Source organism: Odocoileus virginianus, chromosome 23 (assembly GCF_023699985.2).
Source record: "Odocoileus virginianus isolate 20LAN1187 ecotype Illinois chromosome 23, Ovbor_1.2, whole genome shotgun sequence".
Lineage (NCBI taxonomy): Eukaryota > Metazoa > Chordata > Mammalia > Artiodactyla > Cervidae > Odocoileus > Odocoileus virginianus.
Window position 1 is genome coordinate 29,399,212 of NC_069696.1, and position 17,162 is coordinate 29,416,373.

The 17,162-nt window shown below is 44.8% G+C and overlaps 1 protein-coding gene across 4 annotated transcripts in view; it reads right to left on the reverse strand.

Moving 5' to 3' along the window:
- The window catches only part of SOX5 (SRY-box transcription factor 5), a 1,090,001-nt gene extending 1,076,208 nt beyond the window's left edge, over positions 1-13,793 (reverse strand). For 3 of the 4 annotated variants that reach the window (XM_070453776.1, XM_070453775.1, XM_070453773.1), the window contains exon 1: positions 13,202-13,793. The gene's annotated coding sequence lies outside the window, so the exon portion shown is untranslated. The remainder of the gene's footprint in view (positions 1-13,201) is intronic. The other variant, XM_070453774.1, reaches the window with a different exon arrangement.
- Between the last annotated feature and the right edge of the window lie 3,369 nt (positions 13,794-17,162).

Sequence of the window (17,162 nt, forward strand, 5' to 3'; positions counted from 1 at the left end):
AGCAGTTAAAGTGGGGTCTGGCTCATAGTAGGTGCTCAACAAATATTTGCTGATCACTGAACGAATGAATGACACATCAAAAGAGAAAGTTTAAACCCAGAGTCAAGTGGATTGGGAACCAAGGAAAGTCAGACGATAAAGAGGTCTGAAGCAGATGGAAAAGCAACTCGGGAAAAACTCCCTGAGTCACAGAGTTCAGATGCTAGCACTGACTTTTCATGAGATACCCTTGGAAGGCCCCTGACATGAGCATTCTGAGAGGAGTTGACAAGGCTCATGTGTCACAGACACTTTGAGAGCCGTTTGGGAAACCATGCTCAGCTTGAATCCAGATCAGAAGCAAACTGGTCTCAAAAGGACAGTTTCCAATATGAGCCTGGAAATGTAGAAGGCTTGGAGAAGACGGTAAGGCCCTTAGAAAGCAGACTTAAAGGTCTGGATCCCATCGGGGTGTGGTATTCAGGCACCATGAATGTTCAGGAAAGGGGCAACACAGTCTAAACAGCATGTCAGGAAGACTGACCTGACAGCGGTCAACAGTGTAAATTGTAAGGAGAGATCCCACTTTGGGGAACTTTGCCAAAGTTCAGAAACAAGCAGAAAAAGAGCCTATCCTAGAGTGATAGAAGTACATGTATAGAGGAAAAGGAAAACACAAGTGTCATTTTGAGCCATGACTCAATTGGACTTAAAATACGCTTCCCATGTTACAGTGGGCAAGAGCCCCAGCCTCTGAGTCAGACCACTCTGTGTTCAAGGCTCAGCTCCGCCAGATGCCAGCTCTACTACTGCTTGGGGCCAGTTCAGTTTCCTTATCTGTAAAATGGATCAACATGTGTAGCTACATCTACATTATTCCTGGGAAGAGCCAATAAAAATAAACTGCTTAGCACAATGCCTGGCAACAGTAAACTATCAATCATCAACTGTTATTTCAAGCTAGACAGGTGAAGGAGCACGGTGATGGCATGCCAGGGAACTTATGTGGAGGGCTTCTCTTCATATCACAAGAAGATTGTCATCTCTGTTGTAAAGGGTTAACTCCTGTCCTGGCTTCTGCCTGATCTTCTTTAGGACGCATCTGCCTTTCTGGCTTCTGATCTGGATCCATGCCAAACACAAGCTCTGCCAACTCTTTCAGAGACCTTATTCTTCAAGCTGCTTGAGCCATTTCTAAACTTATGCTTTCGACTTTTATTTCCAACTTGCCCTCTTACTCTAACGCCGCCCCCTAGAAGCAATCCTGGATACTAAACTTGGAGGCAAAAACCCCTCCACAGCTACATGCACCACTGCTCTCTACCCAAGAAATGTCAGAAAGATTATGTTGCAAGCCAGCACAATGCTAAACTCGGTTTTTAAGAGTTAACAGAGAGTGATTTTTTTTTTCTCCAAGGATAGGTAATAGCATCAGATTCTGAAATTAAGCACAGCAGGAAGAAAAAGCCTGCATAGATTTCACAGAGTATCACAGGCCTCTGCAATAAAGCACTTAAAAATGCCTTGTATTGCTAATTCTTTACACAATTCTCCTTTTATTTCCAAAGCAGGATGCGGGGCTTGAGCCACGAGACGCACATTGATGTTAACATTACACCGCTTGAATTAGAGCCATTTTTCTACTGAAACTCCTGTTAGGTTTAGAATTACTTTTTTACCGTTTCTTCCCCCAATACATTTTCCAGCCTGACTTTTCAGATCAAATGAATGGCTGCCTCTTTGAACAATGCTGAACCCACCTTTGCAGTCATTACCCTAGCAAGCATCCTTCTTCCCAAGATTACAATAACCAGCCTTTGAGTTATATGGGAAATCTGCCTGCTAAAGGTCACTGGACCACAGGCCACGCTGGGAATTCTAAGTGAAGGAAGGCAACTCTCTTCCTCATCTGCTTTCGATTTCCCCTCTCCCCCATCCCAAGTCAATACCCTTCATTCACGGACTGAACCCTTCAGCAATTACTTATTCAATAGCCAACATCAGCAAGGCACTGTGCTAGGCATCACAGGGGATTTTCGACACAGCAAAATGAAAGTGACATGAACAGCAAAGCACTGTCTGGTGACAGGCAAACCATCAGATGGAGATGCTCCTAAATTCCAAATAGACTGCCTAAGAACTTGCAGTTTTTATGAAGATTTGCTATTTTCATCATCATCCATTATTGGTTAGCATTCATCAAGATTCTTTTTCTCTTTTTACAAGATATTTTTGTATCATTTAAAAGCTTTCTTTTCCAGCCCATGTGGAAACCCGGTCACTCATTCAATAAATATTTATTAAGGACTCTGATCATTTGGAGAACAAAACAGACTCAGTCCTTATCCTCATGTAGTAATTGCTGCTCCCAAGATAATACACACAAACAGCAGCCGGATGATTTGATCCCATACAAACCCCAGGTTTGCTTTTGCACTGTTTGTTTGTCTGAAGGCACTCTCCTGTAAGGACCATATTAGTCTAATTATAACTTGTCCTTATCTGGTCTCACTAGGATTCCTTCCCAGCATCTTCCTTCTCGATTTCTTTAACCACAATAATCATAATCAAGCTATTCTAATCTATTCACATTGCTCTCTCCCTCCACCTGTTTTTATTCATTTGTTAAGCAAAGGTCTTTAAGCACCTGCTTATGTTCCAGACACTGTTCTAAATATTTGGGATACTGAACCGAATAAATAAATCAACCCCAGGTCTCCAGTTTACCTCTCCATCTGTCCTGGAAAAGAAAGATCTTTTTAAGTCTGGAATGCACATAACTGCCATCCTTCCCCCACCCCAACCCACTCTGTGGCAGTTCCCATCACTCTTGACCTTCAGCATGTTAGCATTCTATATCCTCAAACTTATTTAGGTTCTTTAAAACCTAAATAAATGACCAAAAACCTAAAACCAAATCACCAAGAAGTCTTTCCACAAATCCAACAATCACCTGTGCTTTATTCTGGCACTTCCGCTATTCCTTGACCACCTTACTTTACCTCTATAAGCCATATATATAACCTACTACCAAAGAGAATTAATAAAAAGTTTTTATCACTGGTTCTCAAACTTTTATGTGCAAAAGAATCACCAGTCATGCTTGTTAAAAATTCAGGGTTAGAGGGCTTCCCAACCACAGGGGTTCAGGTTTCTTATGTCTGAGAGGGGGACAGAAAAGCACATTTTCAAAAACATCCCAGGTGGTTTTCAGCAAGATGACTGGGTGATCACCTTTGAGACACACTGCTCTATAAATTCCTTTGATGTCAGTTTTTATGTATTCAGGATCTCTGCTTCAAGTCAAAATATTTCCTGTTAAGTATAGCTTAAGCAATATCTATCTGTGCATTCAATAAATATTCTTTGGCTTAGTAAATGGATCAGTGGGTACTTGATAATGATAAGTGATGTTTAGAAATTACTTTACACTTCTCACCTGCTCCTAACTGTCCCCTGTGGTAGACAGGAAGGCATGGTTAGTGCTCGCATTTCATGGATAGGAACCCACACCAGCATCTTGGCCACGGCATGATGGAAAGAGTATACGAGGGGCTGAGTCAAAAAGACTGAAATCCAGGCAGTGATTCTCCTGTTTACTAGCTGTGGAGAACGAGTAGGCACCTGACTCCTTGCAGTTTGTTTGTGGAAAGGAGATAATAGCCACTTAATGTGTGGGCTGTTAGGATTAAATGAGATTATCCATGTAAAGCACCTAGCAGGTGCCTGGAACATGGTCGATGCCTAACCATTATTAGTTTTCTCACCTCCCCATCATGCTGGGTGCCTTGAATCAGAATGCAGCTTAGTTTGGAAGACAAGTTGGCTCAGCCATCATTGATTCTGTGGCTGCCACGTTCCAAGTACTCTGATTGTGCTGGAAATACAATGCTGTGCCCTCAAGGAGCTTAGCTTCCAAATGTTTGTCACCTCTGGCTACCCCCTTTCAAAACAGGCAACAGTGTATTTAGCAAACTCTCCACTTCTCACTTCCTCTGGTGAGATTAACTTAATGCATGTGGCGATGGTGCAGGAGGATAAAGACCTTGTGGGAAGAGAAAGGTTGAGAAACGCCCAATAAGCAGTGACAGAAGCGAGGCATGTTTGTGGAGGTGAGGAGGTCCCTAGAAACAAACAGTGAGTTCATCAACTTTTCCTAGTGGCTCCTGATGGTAAAGAATCTGCCTGCAATGCGGGAGACCTGGGTCCGATCTCTGGGTCAGGAAGATCCCCTGGAGAAGGGCATGGCAACCCACTTCAGTATTCTTGCCTGGAGAATCCCATGGATAGAAGAGCCTGGTAGGCTGCAGTCCAAGAGTTGGATACGACTGAAGCAACTTAGCACATATTAACTTTCTTTGCAAACTTAGAGGAGATTTCCCTGGCGGTCCAGTGGTTAAGACTTTGCCTTCTAACGCAGTGGGGCTCGGGTTCCATCCCTGATCCAGGAGCTAAGACCCCACAGGCTGAGCGGCCGATAAAACCAAAACAGAAAACAGGAACAAACTTGGAGACTTGTTTGGTTGGTTAGTTAGTGTGCATCAAAACTATCACTTCATTTCCTGATTTAATGTGCAAAGGCCCAACTATTCTGCTAGCCGTCAGGGTACAGTGGAGATGCGGCTGAGAAAGTGAAGTAGGAAAAGTCAAGACAGAATTCTAAGAAATGGTATGCACTTGTTCCAGAGCAGCTCCCAGTCCAAGAGGAAAGTAATGAGACTGCCTGTGCCAGATACATGTGACAGGCTGCCAATACGGCACAGTGACAGCGGGCATCACAAGAACGTCCATGCACATCGCAGTCAGCCCCTGCTACCACCCGTCAAACAACTTCAGCTTTCAGTAGCCATGCAGGGCACCAGAGAATTCCAGCAGACATCCAAAATGAGGGCAGGTTCTAACCCAGGGTGGGGATGGACCCGAAACTGCAGAGAATGCAGGATCGGGTCTCAGCAGAGAGGCTCTCCAAACGTTCCGTTCGTCCATCTTTTTAACAAGTGACATGGAAGCAACCAGCACTCACTATTTGGGGAAAACTATGCCAGAAGCCTCACAGTAAGCAGTCCTTATCCTGGGCACAGATTCCCTAGAGGGGGCACTCGTCAGAGGAATGTGTCAAAAATTAGCTCCCTCTTCCTGCCTCCCATCCTCCCTGGATTCTGAAGTTGTCCCACTGCCAGTTTCCCACAGTACAATACACAGAACCACCTAAAACTCGGGGGCAAGACACCAGCAATCTCGTTATCCCAAGATGCTGAATCAATGTCTTCCATTCCCCCAAAGGTTCCCCAGCAGGCACCGAAGAATCACCACCCCCCCCACCTCCCATGGCATTACTGAGAGCCAGATCCTCCCTCGCAACTGCCCCACTCCCCACGCTGGCCCCCCAAAAAATAGCAACAACTCAATTCTCAGTCCAATAACATCTTTTCTCAGATGTTGTTCTCCCAGTGGGTAGAAGAATGAACTGCTGCAAGGCCACCAGCTCCTCTACAGTTTCTTTTAATTTAAAGTTACAACAGGAGGGAAGAAAAGAGACTTTCTATTAAGGGACAACTCCCTGAAGGGTCTCTTAGCTGACAATCGAAGGACTGCTCATGGCAGTGATCAAATCTAACGAAGCAAAGTGCTGGCGGCTCTGTGACTCATCACAGCAGTAGCTCGCTCTGAGGGCCACTTGAGTTCAGTGCTTCGTGGCGGGAGGAAAGTTGGTTTAGGAGCAAAAACATAGGGGAGCAAAGACTCGCAAGGTGTTTGAGGCTCAAGATAAAATGCAGACTTACAGTGCAAGTTGCTTCTCAGCTGAATAGGAAGCCTAGAGGAGTAAGGAAATGAAGAGAGAGTGCTGTCTATCTCATGCTTTAGGGCAAATTACCTGAAGATGGTCAAGGTCAGCAGCTGGTCTATCTGTTGCACGGTTGACAGCCTCATAAAAATAAGGACTGACGCCTGAGAGCTAAACTGGGCGACTCTGAGAAGGCAGACATGAAGGATGCTTGCTGGCAGAAACCATACCTTCTAATTACATGAACTACCTGTTGTCAACATATATTTACAATCCCCTGATACAATTCACTTATACCCCCCAACTGCATTTTATGAATACATTAAAGAGAGAGAAATATATGTTGAGCATGTCCTCTGTGCCACACGTGGTACTGTGGATTTATATAGAATCTCATAGAATCTCAATCTTGACTAGCACTCTGTGAGGCGACACAATCATTTTTCTCATTTTACAGAGGAGGAAAGTAAGGTGTCAGAACTCAAAGAAATCACCAGGTCTGTTTCTTAGTGGCAGGTGCACCCAACCAGGGCCTTCCCTGTTGGTTCACTGGTAAAGAATCTGCCTGCCAATGCAGGAGATGTGGGTTCAGTCTCTGGGTCGGGAAGATTGCCTGGAGAAGGAGACAGCAACCCACTCCGATTCTTGCCTGGGAAATCCCATGGACAGAGAAGCCTGGCGGACAACAGTCCATGGGGCTGCAAAAGAGTCGGACACGACTTAGCGACTAAACCACCACCACCATCGCCACCCAACTAGAGCCAGTACTCAGGGCTATACTTCCAAACCACTACCCCACTCAGGTCTCCTGTGGCCAGGACATAACAAACTCAGCACCCCCACCAGCTGTCTCTCTGTAACTTCAGTGTCATTTGAGCTCCAAGGCCCTGTTTCCAGGGGCTGCTCCCGGCCAAGCACTGAGCACAGTGAGTGCTGTGAATGCAGCCGTTCCACTGGGACAGAGGGCTCCTCCACTGGCTGACTCTTATCTCTCTAGCCAAACCATCTAGCTAACCATCCTGCTTCTTCCTACTCAATCCTGTCTCCTTCCCTCTCTCCTTGCGTGAGTGTCAAACCTGGATCGCAGCTTCTCCTATGCCTTCCCTGCAAAAACCTTCTTATATGTCGAATCATATCTTGGTATCTACTTCTTGATGGACTCTAATGCAGTAACCAAGTTATGTGCTTTTTTTAAAAAGTCTTTTCCTTATCTTTGGTCAATTTACTTACAGAGAAATCCTCTGAATCACTGGGAAAAGAAAACAAACTAATTTTTCCAGGTTCTGTATACCATCTATTCCAGTAGGCAATGGTACACTGTGTCTTTCTCCTTGCACCCAATTCAGACAAACAAACCTAAGAGATTTTCTTTGAAGGAACTGTTGACCCTATAGGACAAAACAGCACAAAGGCAGACTTATTTCTTTTTCCAAGTGGAACTTCTATCCATACATGCTAAACTTAATATAACCCAGAGGCAGATGACTCTCCATGGATGAAATCACAGTAAATCTTCCCTAGTTTATATCTGCAACAAGAAATCAAAAATTGTAACAAGAAGAGAGATCTATAGTCAGGTCCTAAAGCTTTTGTTTCTTTCACGGAGCAACATTTATATGAATAAAAGATAGAATTCACACTTGCACCAGATACAGCATCTTAATAAAACCACATTGTCAGAGATCATACATAGATGTTAACTGAATCACCATTTTGAAGTGTTGATCTCAGTCTCAAGAAAGTGATATATTTTTCTTCTTGGACTCAAATAAGTTCAAAGCAAGTACAAAATGAAGCTTTGAACATTATTAATGATCAAAATCTAGCTTTGATTGAAGGAAGAGAGGAGTGCAGCTAACAATTACGGAACACCTAGTTCATGAGACACCCTATGCTAGGTATCTGATATACAATATTGAGTGTAATCCAGGCAATATTCCTACAAAAAAAGGATTATAATCTCCAGCTTTAGAGGTTAAGAAAAGGGGCAGAGCACTGAATGTTCAGAACTCCAAGTGGAGTCCTGGAAGAATTATAAATAGACCTAAATTGAAACGCTCTGAAGGCTAGTGGGCTGGCTTCTTTTGCATCCTGGTTCCCTCTTTGAATTCTCTAGCTCCCAGACGACCTGGTGCTGCAGGGACAAGGCGCTGAGCTTCCAGAGAACACCAATAGTGCATCCCTTTGCTGTTCTATTTATCCCCTTTGGACAAGGGGGAGCATATGATCATGAGGTAACTGAATAAAGCATCAAAGATATAATCAGGTGGCTCATTTTCTAAACTTCTAATAAACTTTCAGCAATGAAGAATTGATGAATGGGGGCTTTCCCGGTGGCTCAGTGGTAAGGAATCTTCCTGCTGATGCAGGGAACACAGGTTCGATCCCTGATCTGGAAAGATCCCACATGCGCAACTAAGCCTGTGGACCACAACTACTGAGTCTGTGCTCTAGAGTTCGGGAGCCACAACTACTGAGCCCATGGGCCACAACCAGTGAAGCTTATGCTCTGCAACAAGAGAAGCCACTGCAATGAGAAGCCTGCACAATCCAACTGGGGAATAGCCCTGCTCACCTCGACTAGAGAACAGCCTACACAGCAACAAAGACCCAGAGCAGCCAAAAACTAATCAGTTAAAAAAAAATGAATGAAAGGATCTCTACCTGCAGCATTCAATGCCAACACCATCACCACCAGTGCCACTTCCTGGAGATGCATTTTTTTTCTCAGAAATTTTTTTTAAGATTCAATTTTTAAAGGCTGGCTATTGCATTGATTCTTTAAATGCATTCATTTCCCCCCTGATTTTATTAATATGCTTCCCCCACTGAATGTCACTCTTGCTCAAAAGCAGAGTAATTACTTCCCTGTAAGGTATGATTGGAGTGGTACGACAACAAAAAAATGCTTATGTTTATAAGTATTTCTTCCCGGTAGCTTCACTTGATACTCCATGTTTTTCTCTAAGGCATTAGATGGTCCCAATAAACTGCCGTATTAATAATAACAACATTTAGTTAGATAATTAAACCATAATAAGCTATTATCACTTTTGAATTCATTAGTTGATGAGCCAGAGGTTAAACTGGGCAAATGGGGCAAAAATTCAAAAGAGTCCATTAAAGCAAACTGGGCCTATCCTAAATCCAGGCCCCTGATCAGGGCAGCATTCAAGGGTGCCCATGAAGGCAGCTAAAGGCATTGGGGTTGGGAGAAAACAACCCAAAAAGCATATTCCCCATTTTTAAAACAAGGACACTGTATAGAGCAAAGTTTATTTTAAAATACCATAGACACGTCGCGATATGGCCCAGCTGAAAATGTCTATGGTGGCTGAGTATCTGCCCTGCTACTGGGCTTAAGGGTTCCATTTTGCCCCTTTTTAATATAAAAATCACTATTTTTAAGCAAAAGGTTAGATCCTGGCTTCACAGTCTTAAAAACTTCATTTTATTCTTCCATTAAAAGCAACTTTACATGCAAACGCACTCCTGGTTTAACTGAAGGTGGTTCAAGTATGCTTCTTACTCTGAAATCCTTCTCCTAAATCCTAGGTATGAGTGATTATATCACACACAGAAAATAAACAACAAAGACCGCACTCACATTTGAGAATCATTTACCATCCCCACTCCCTAAGCACCCTCAAATGGGAAATGGAAATAACAAGACTGATCATAATTGGATTAAGAACTATAATTCTTTAATTCATTCATCAAATTGAGGCATTTGGAACAGTTTATTTACAGAGTTGTTTAGACAGTTTTGTGTGGTGTTTTTTAAGATAAACCAAAATGCCTTTCTGAAAGAAGTTTCAGATCCCAAATCATTAACATATGAAAACCAAATGTAGGCAATTTACAAATGGGTGTTTTAAAACAACGTTTGGAACAAAATTGGACTTTTATTTTATTAACTATCTACAAATCTAAGCTCAGGATATAGCTTATTTGAAACAGCCAAGCACTTTCTTCACCTTTCAAATAAACCTCCATTTCTCAGGCTAAAGAAGTGTGATAAGCGTGTGAGGGAACACATCAACTTCTAGCCTAGACAAATAAGTTTTCCAAGCTACTCTCAAAACTCTAATTACAGCATTCTCTGCTACCAGAGGTGATCGGACACTGGGTGAATCATCCAGGTTATGCCAATCAATCATAACAAACAATTCTACCTGCTGGAAATCTAAATAGTGTTCAGTGTTAGAACTCTAAGTTATTTGAAATCCAGTTTATTTTAGAGTAAAAAAAAACAAGTTTTATCCTGCCCTGAGTATTATAATTTTATATAATCTAGCTGCGCTTATTTGCTTAGTCATGTCTGACTCTTTTCGACCCCATGGACTGTAGCCCGCCAGGTTCCTCTGTCCATGGAAACTTTACAGGCAAGAATAGTGGAGTGGGTTGCCATGCCCTCCCTCCAGGGGATCTTACCCACCCAGGGATCGAACACAGGTCTCCCGCATTGTGGGTGGATTCTTTACCGTCTGAGCCACCAGGGGAGCCTATATAATCTAGACATACCTTCAAAACAATGGTTGCCTATCACTCAATAAAGGGATACAGCTTTTACAAGAAGACAGTTTGTTCTTTTTATCATTATATCATATTTTTCATTTGCTTTAAAGAGAAAAAAATTCCCCAAGCATTCAGGTTTTTTAAATGGAAAATGAAATTTTAAACTCTCCCTACAGCTTCTGCCTTATGCCCAAAAAGGATTAAAAAAAAAAAAAAGAAGCAGCAGCTATATCTCAGTATAAACTTCACTCTTGTTATTTACTGTTTACTCCATATACTCCACAGATAACATCTTTATAAGCATATATTCATTTTTTTTCTTTTACAAAACCATGTGTCAGTCTAAACAGGATGTGCATTTACATGTATAGAACTAAGTTAACTTGAAATAACCACTGGATCTCAAATGCCTGGTTATTTACCAAATAAGTTTGAGTTTTGAATCCTGTCTGCCATTCAACCAGAACTGTTCAATCTCAACAACAAAACTGTATAAGGTTTCTCTATGAAGAGTTCAAGCTCTTTTTTCCTGTATTAAGAGTACACTTTCAAGTCTGTATCAGATTGATTCAATACTGCCCACTCAAAATGGCTACAAAAAGATTTTTTTTTAACCCACAAGCAAACAAAAACTCTGTTATTTCTGCATGTACAAGGTTGTTAGAAAGACCACTGGAAAGAAAGGGAAAAAAAGAATTTCAAGCAAGTATGCTGCTATATAATTAACACAAATAACTAAATAATTATTCACATCCCTTCCCATCCCCACAATTAAATGTTTTTAAACAACTCGTGTGATGAAAGATCTACCTTTTAGGCAAACAAAAGCCATCCCTACCAGTTTAAGGATTTAACTGATGCTGTATTGCATCAGTTTTAAGTGATGCTTATGATTTTTATCTTGTATACTTCTGAGGAATAAACAGTTAATGACATAATCTGCAGGAGAACTTTACACAATGCCTAAGAGAACTTTCAGTGAAAGTACTTATGATTTTAAATCATTGTGGCTGGATTTATCTAAGCTTCAGCCTCAGAGCTATATTTAAATCAGGAAGAAGCACCCCCAGAAACTCTCTCCCATGTATCAGCGTTGGAAACCAGATTCCTTTCCTATCAGAGTTAATGGCAGTTCACCCTACAGCTGAATTCTTTCAAAATTAGACAGATCAAAATTCAGCAGTTCTGTAAAGTCTCTAAGAGAGCGTCCTCCTTGTAAATGCTATAAAAGACAAAGTTAAAAAACATTTCCGTATACTTTAAAACCATCTGGCCCTTAACCTAATCACTTCTGGCAATCGAGCCTTACTCCTGGTAATCCCGATCAAAAAGTCTGCTCTGGTTTTTCCGATTGAAATGTCCATTGCCTACAAATCTCCCACACACCTTCTTGATTGGCCTGTTTTGTTTGTGTGGTTTGGTTTGGTTTGGTTTTGTGTGTGTGTGTGTGTGTGAAAGATACTAGGGGCCATTATTTATGAACAGCAAGGAAACAAATCACTCTGTCTAGTCTCTGCAGATTCCCACACTTATTACCCAAAATCCCCCAGCTCTTCCTCGGTCTTGACCTGAACGAAAGAACTGTGCTGGGCCTGAAGGCAGTCTCTTGGGGAAACCGGCTCATGCTTTTCTTGAGAAACTACTTTGGATATCTGGATATAGTGAGGATCTCAACTGGGTTAGAACTAATCCCTAAACTTTTCTCAAAAAGTACAGTTGACTGCCACCCAGAGTGCCTGGGCTGGCTGGCACTGAGAATATCGTTTTGCACAGTCACAGAATTTCTCATTTTGACCCGCTTTCAGTTGGGAAAGGAAGATAACGACATGAATTCACATTCGCCACCGCTCTGCCTTTGGTCACAGAGGCCAGCGTCTTTAGATATTCACCAGGGTCCACCTATGTATTAATAGATTCGCTTTGTAACGTGGAAGGGAAGTTACTATTAAAATATGTAAACAGTGCTTCGTGTGCATCCCATGCCAGCCGATCAATACTCAACCAACTGCTGCTAACAGACGCAAACATTTCCAAATGCAATTTGATCTCAACTCGTATAACCTCTTTTCCTGGCTTTAGGACTGGAGCCCAAAGTGCAAGCGAGGTTTCCCCAACCCTGCGCTTCAAGTGACAACACGTGAGCGGTCTCCACTTAGTACTCGGAGCGGGGTGGGGGGCGAAAAAGTAGTTGCAATTAAACATTAAAGCTTCCGGTGTCTGAAATCCCTAGAATCTACGAGGATGAGGCTCCTTTCCGAAATTCCGGGCGGGAGGGGCCGGGAGCGGGAGCTGGGGAGGAGGAGGACTGATGCGGAGAGGGATGGCAGAAAGCGAAACAAAAAGACAACCGGGGGAGCGCTCAGGTAGTGGTATGGGCCGGGGGTCGCGCGTCCGTCCTGGGAAGGATCGGAACCACCCGCCCCCCCACCCCGCCCTGGCCAACTTTGAGGGGCTGCCGCGGGCCGCCGGCCGAGAGGCACCGACCAGCCTTAGCGTCTTCCCAGCGCTCCTCCGGCCCGCCTCGCTCATCACCATCTCCACCGCCACCACTTACAAAACAATACCGGCAGCGGCACGCAGGCTCCCCGAGCGAAATATATAAAGTTAGCCCGTTTGCTGAACTGGGTCCAAGCCCGCACTCCGGGGTCCCCGGCGGACGGCCGTCCCCCGAGCGGGGGTGGGGGACGGGGCGGCTGTCAGCCCCGAACCTCCTCCCGCCTCCCCGCGCCCCCACCCTGTCCCCCTCCCTCCGTACTTGAGGAAACTCCGCCGGCGGCCCCCTCCCTCCTTCGCCGGCTCTCCAGCTGGAGCCGCGAGCGAGTGCGGCGCGGCGGGCACGGGGAGAGCGCTGCGCCTTGGAGGGCTGCCCGCAACCACGTCGGGACCCACAACAAAGTTAAAACGCTGCGATTCACGCACCTTACCGGCTTTCCTCAGCGTCTCCTCGGGCGCGGGATGCAAAGGGGCACAGTGGCGGGCTGGGGGGCCCCCCGGGAGGAGACTGGAGATGGGTTTGGTGGCTTGCCTTTTCCACTCTGTGTGTGTGTGTGTCTGTGTGTGTGTCTGTGTGTGCGCGCGCGCGTCCCTCTCCCCCAGTCTCTGGCTCGCTCGCTCGCGCTCCCCGCGTAGCTCTCAAGGACGAGGTGAAATCCCTTGGCTGGTCATGAGGCGGCTTCAGAGACAAACAACACAATGCGAGTGCAAATAACAAAAGGCAAAAAGACAGTCGGAACAATGGGGGAGGCGAGGGCAGCGCACCCGCCGCCGGTCAGCTCGGCCCGGCGCCCGCCCCGCGGGGGTGCGGCGGGGGCGGGGCGGGGGCTCGGGCTCCCTCCAGGTCGCCCCCCGGGCGCCCGCAAACCCACCCTGACCTCCTTCCTGCCGCGGGCCGCCCGGTCGCCCTCTCTGTCCATCCGAAGGGGAAAGAGCCCGGAGTTGGCTTCCCCGTCTGCTGCCGAGTAACTAGATTGTAAATAACGCGGCGATGACCCACACCGGGCAGGAATTTTTTTTTTTTTTTTTTTTTTTTTTTAAAGAAAACAATCTGCCCTCCACTTCAAGGAGCGATAAAATGAAATGGCAGGAGGGGAAGGAGGCAGGGAGAAGGAGACTATCTCTAGATCTTGATGGAGCTCGCGTCTATAAATATGCATTCGTGTTTAGTCAAGTCCCCTTTGTCAACTTCTTCCCTGCGCTGGAACCTCACCCGCTGTCCTGGAAGCATCACCTGGGCCCCTTGGCGCCCCCCGACTCCCGTTTGCACGCGGGAAAGCCGGCGCGGAGGGCGCGCGTGGGGGTCTGCGGCTGTCAGCGGAACCTTCTGGGAGGCGAGCCGCTGGCCGCCCAGCGCCGAGGCTGGAGCGGCGAGTGGTTTGGTTTTTAAAGCGACCACTGCTCCCACGAAGAGCCGCTCTGCGCCCGCGGGTCCCCGCCGACGGCACTCCGCACCCACCTACTCCTTGACGGGTGGGGAGGTGGGTGAGGGGGAGAAAAGTTTTGAGGCGCTCTCATCTCTGCCTCTGGGATGGTTGAAGTGGTTTGGTTTTGTGTGCGTAAAGCACCAAATCCCAATGCCCAAGAACCGGGGAATGATGTTTAGTGGGGGGTCTCAACAAGGGTCGGCGGCTGGGGCTTCGAGTCCTGAGTCTGCGACCGTGGAGACGGCGCAGGAAGGCGAGAGCGAGCCTCCCCGGAGTCTCAGCCCCATACGAAGAAACTCCGAGGGTAATGCCCGGAGCAGGAGCTGTGGGGGCTGATTTGTGTGTGTTCTGACAGCTCCCGGGCTGGTCCGGCGCTTATCTCTACCCATCTTACTTTCATTGACTTAAAACAGCAGCCGGTTTGCCAGGAGGGTTAAAAAAAAAAATCCTATTAAATCTCAAACCTAGGACGGAGCGGGGGAATCCGGACCGCTCTCCCCGGATCTGGTGTCCAGAAAGGGAAGACAGGGGGATGTCTCGAGGGAGGTCACGGGTCCGGAGGAGGATGGTAAGAGCAGGGGACTAAGACACAATACGAGCAACACGTTTCTTTTTCTCGCCGTCCCCTTTCCTCTTGTTGAGCTGGATGCCAATTTGCATGTTCTCTCTCCACTCCTGGGCAAACATTTTTTTTTCAGTCGCGCATCCACGGACTGAGCCGCGTCCCTGGGCACCCCCAGCATTTCCCAGAGAGCAACACCACCACCCGGAGATCAATGACCAGCCTGTTTATTCTTCACGCGCCTGGAAGGGCAAGGGCACTCAGGGAGCAAGGGAGGGAGGCTTGGGGCTCGCCTGTGCGCGATCTCTCGCAGACTTTTTTTCTAGCTGGTTTCTAAACGGCAGCTAACAAGCAGAGAGAGTTCCTTAATGCACGCAACACATACCAGTCACAATATATTCGCCTAGAAAAGTGAGACATCCTCTCTCCCCCTTTCCACCCTTTGTAGATTTGTCTCTGGAGGTGGGTTGCTAATACCTGGGATTTTTGCACTTGTCTAGGGCGGGAACTTACTGGGGTGTTTGACAATTGATTATTTGGTACCTGCTTTCTAAAAATGGCTAAACACCTTTCCTTAGAACCAAAAGTGAGAAATGCAAATCTTAATAACTCAAGGCAAAAATTGCCAAGTGTAAGCGTGGTTATTATTCACTCCCACAAAGAAAAACTTCCTCTTCCACAAATATTTGATAGCATAGAGCCCAGTAATTAAGAGAACAATCAAATAAACTCAAGGCTTTCATGGGGACTCTAAATTATCATCTGCCTAGAATTTTTAAGCAGTGTTAATCACTTGCCAACTTGAGTATAGCTGGAGCTGTAGCGTTCTAAATGTGTATCCTTAACAATTTTACTATGTTTTCTTAAGTATTTAATGAGCGAGACCACAGATATTAATAATATTCAAATTGCTGGATCAGTGTGGTCTCACCAACTGTGTGAAAAAATTCTCTGTGTGCGTAAAACATCTTGCTGCATGTTAGTGTTCCTCACATTGACTGTATCCCACAGGCTTCAGGTCTTGAAGCACTTGCATAGTAAGAATATAAGAATTCCTAAGAATGCACCAATAATTGCCCTGTGCACCTGGAATTTAAGTGTAATTTTATTCCAAAGAGTTCTTGGCATTTACTAAATGATTTATTCTCATAATACATAGGTAGTTGGTTGTAATGGTTAGCTTTCACTACTGGGGTCTTTATATAACCTGCAAGAAGCAGATCAGGCCAACTGCAAGAAAAACAAAACAAGCTCCTCCCCTCACTACCCATTATATGAAAATAAGTAACATTTGACAGGGGGCTGTTGTTTACAGTGAACTTTTACTTCCTCTTGGCCCATACTCAGTGTAAACAAAGGGACAGAGTGAGTTCTTTGCCCCTAGCTCTCTATCCAGTGAGTGACAAGTGTGCTGGGCTGGCCTAACCCAACCAAGCAGAACAGAGCCACCTTCTCAGGGTTTCAGTGTAACAGCTCCTGGGACCCTCGGGTTTCCTACTTGGAGGAGATGAGAGCCTTGGGCAGAAGGAAGAAAGCTCTGTATCAAGCTGCCTGGTGAGATATTGGTGAAACTTGAATTACACCAACCTCTTCTTTTCTTTTTTCTTTTTGCTCCTACAGGCAACAGAACTTCCAACCATTTATGGTTATTGAAACCACATGGCCTTAAGACTAACCCTATGATCATTATAGAGCAACAGCATAGCTGATCAAAAACCTCCAGTGGAATGTTTGTTTGTGTTGGGCTTAAAAAAAATACCCATATTTGAAGCAGGACTGATACATGAAAGATCAGTGTTTCCATTTATCAAGCATTTACTATGTGCCTGGATCTTGGCCAAATGCTTTTTACGTATTTTGTCCCTATTTTTTTTTGGTCCCTATTTTTTACCACAAACCTGCAAGAAATATTACATCCCTGTTTTGCAGATGAGAAAACTAGAGCTCAGAAAGGTTAAATGACTCGCCCAGAATCATATGGCTTCTAAGTGGTTGTGCCAAGTTGCCAGTACTGTCTGCTCCAGCTTTTAGCCCTTCCACTGCACCTGGATACACTGACATTTTATATTAAGATCAGTCTTTCAGTGAGAAATATTATTTCCTTAAATGCAGAGATTTAAAATACCACATTTGTACTATGTAGTGTCCAGGAATGATCTATGTTGGCATTCTCATGCTGCTTAATAGATAACTGTGAAATTTCCAAGAAAATCTTATGTGTCATATAAAAAAGAGTGTCCATGTATACTAAATATAAAAGGTACCTAACAATATATATGAAATTACTATATTTTATAGGCCAAGCAATTATGTATTATATGTATATATCCATATGATATAAATGGTAAAACAGTAGCTGAAGTGTTAGAATCCATATAATTTTTACAAGCATTGTTCT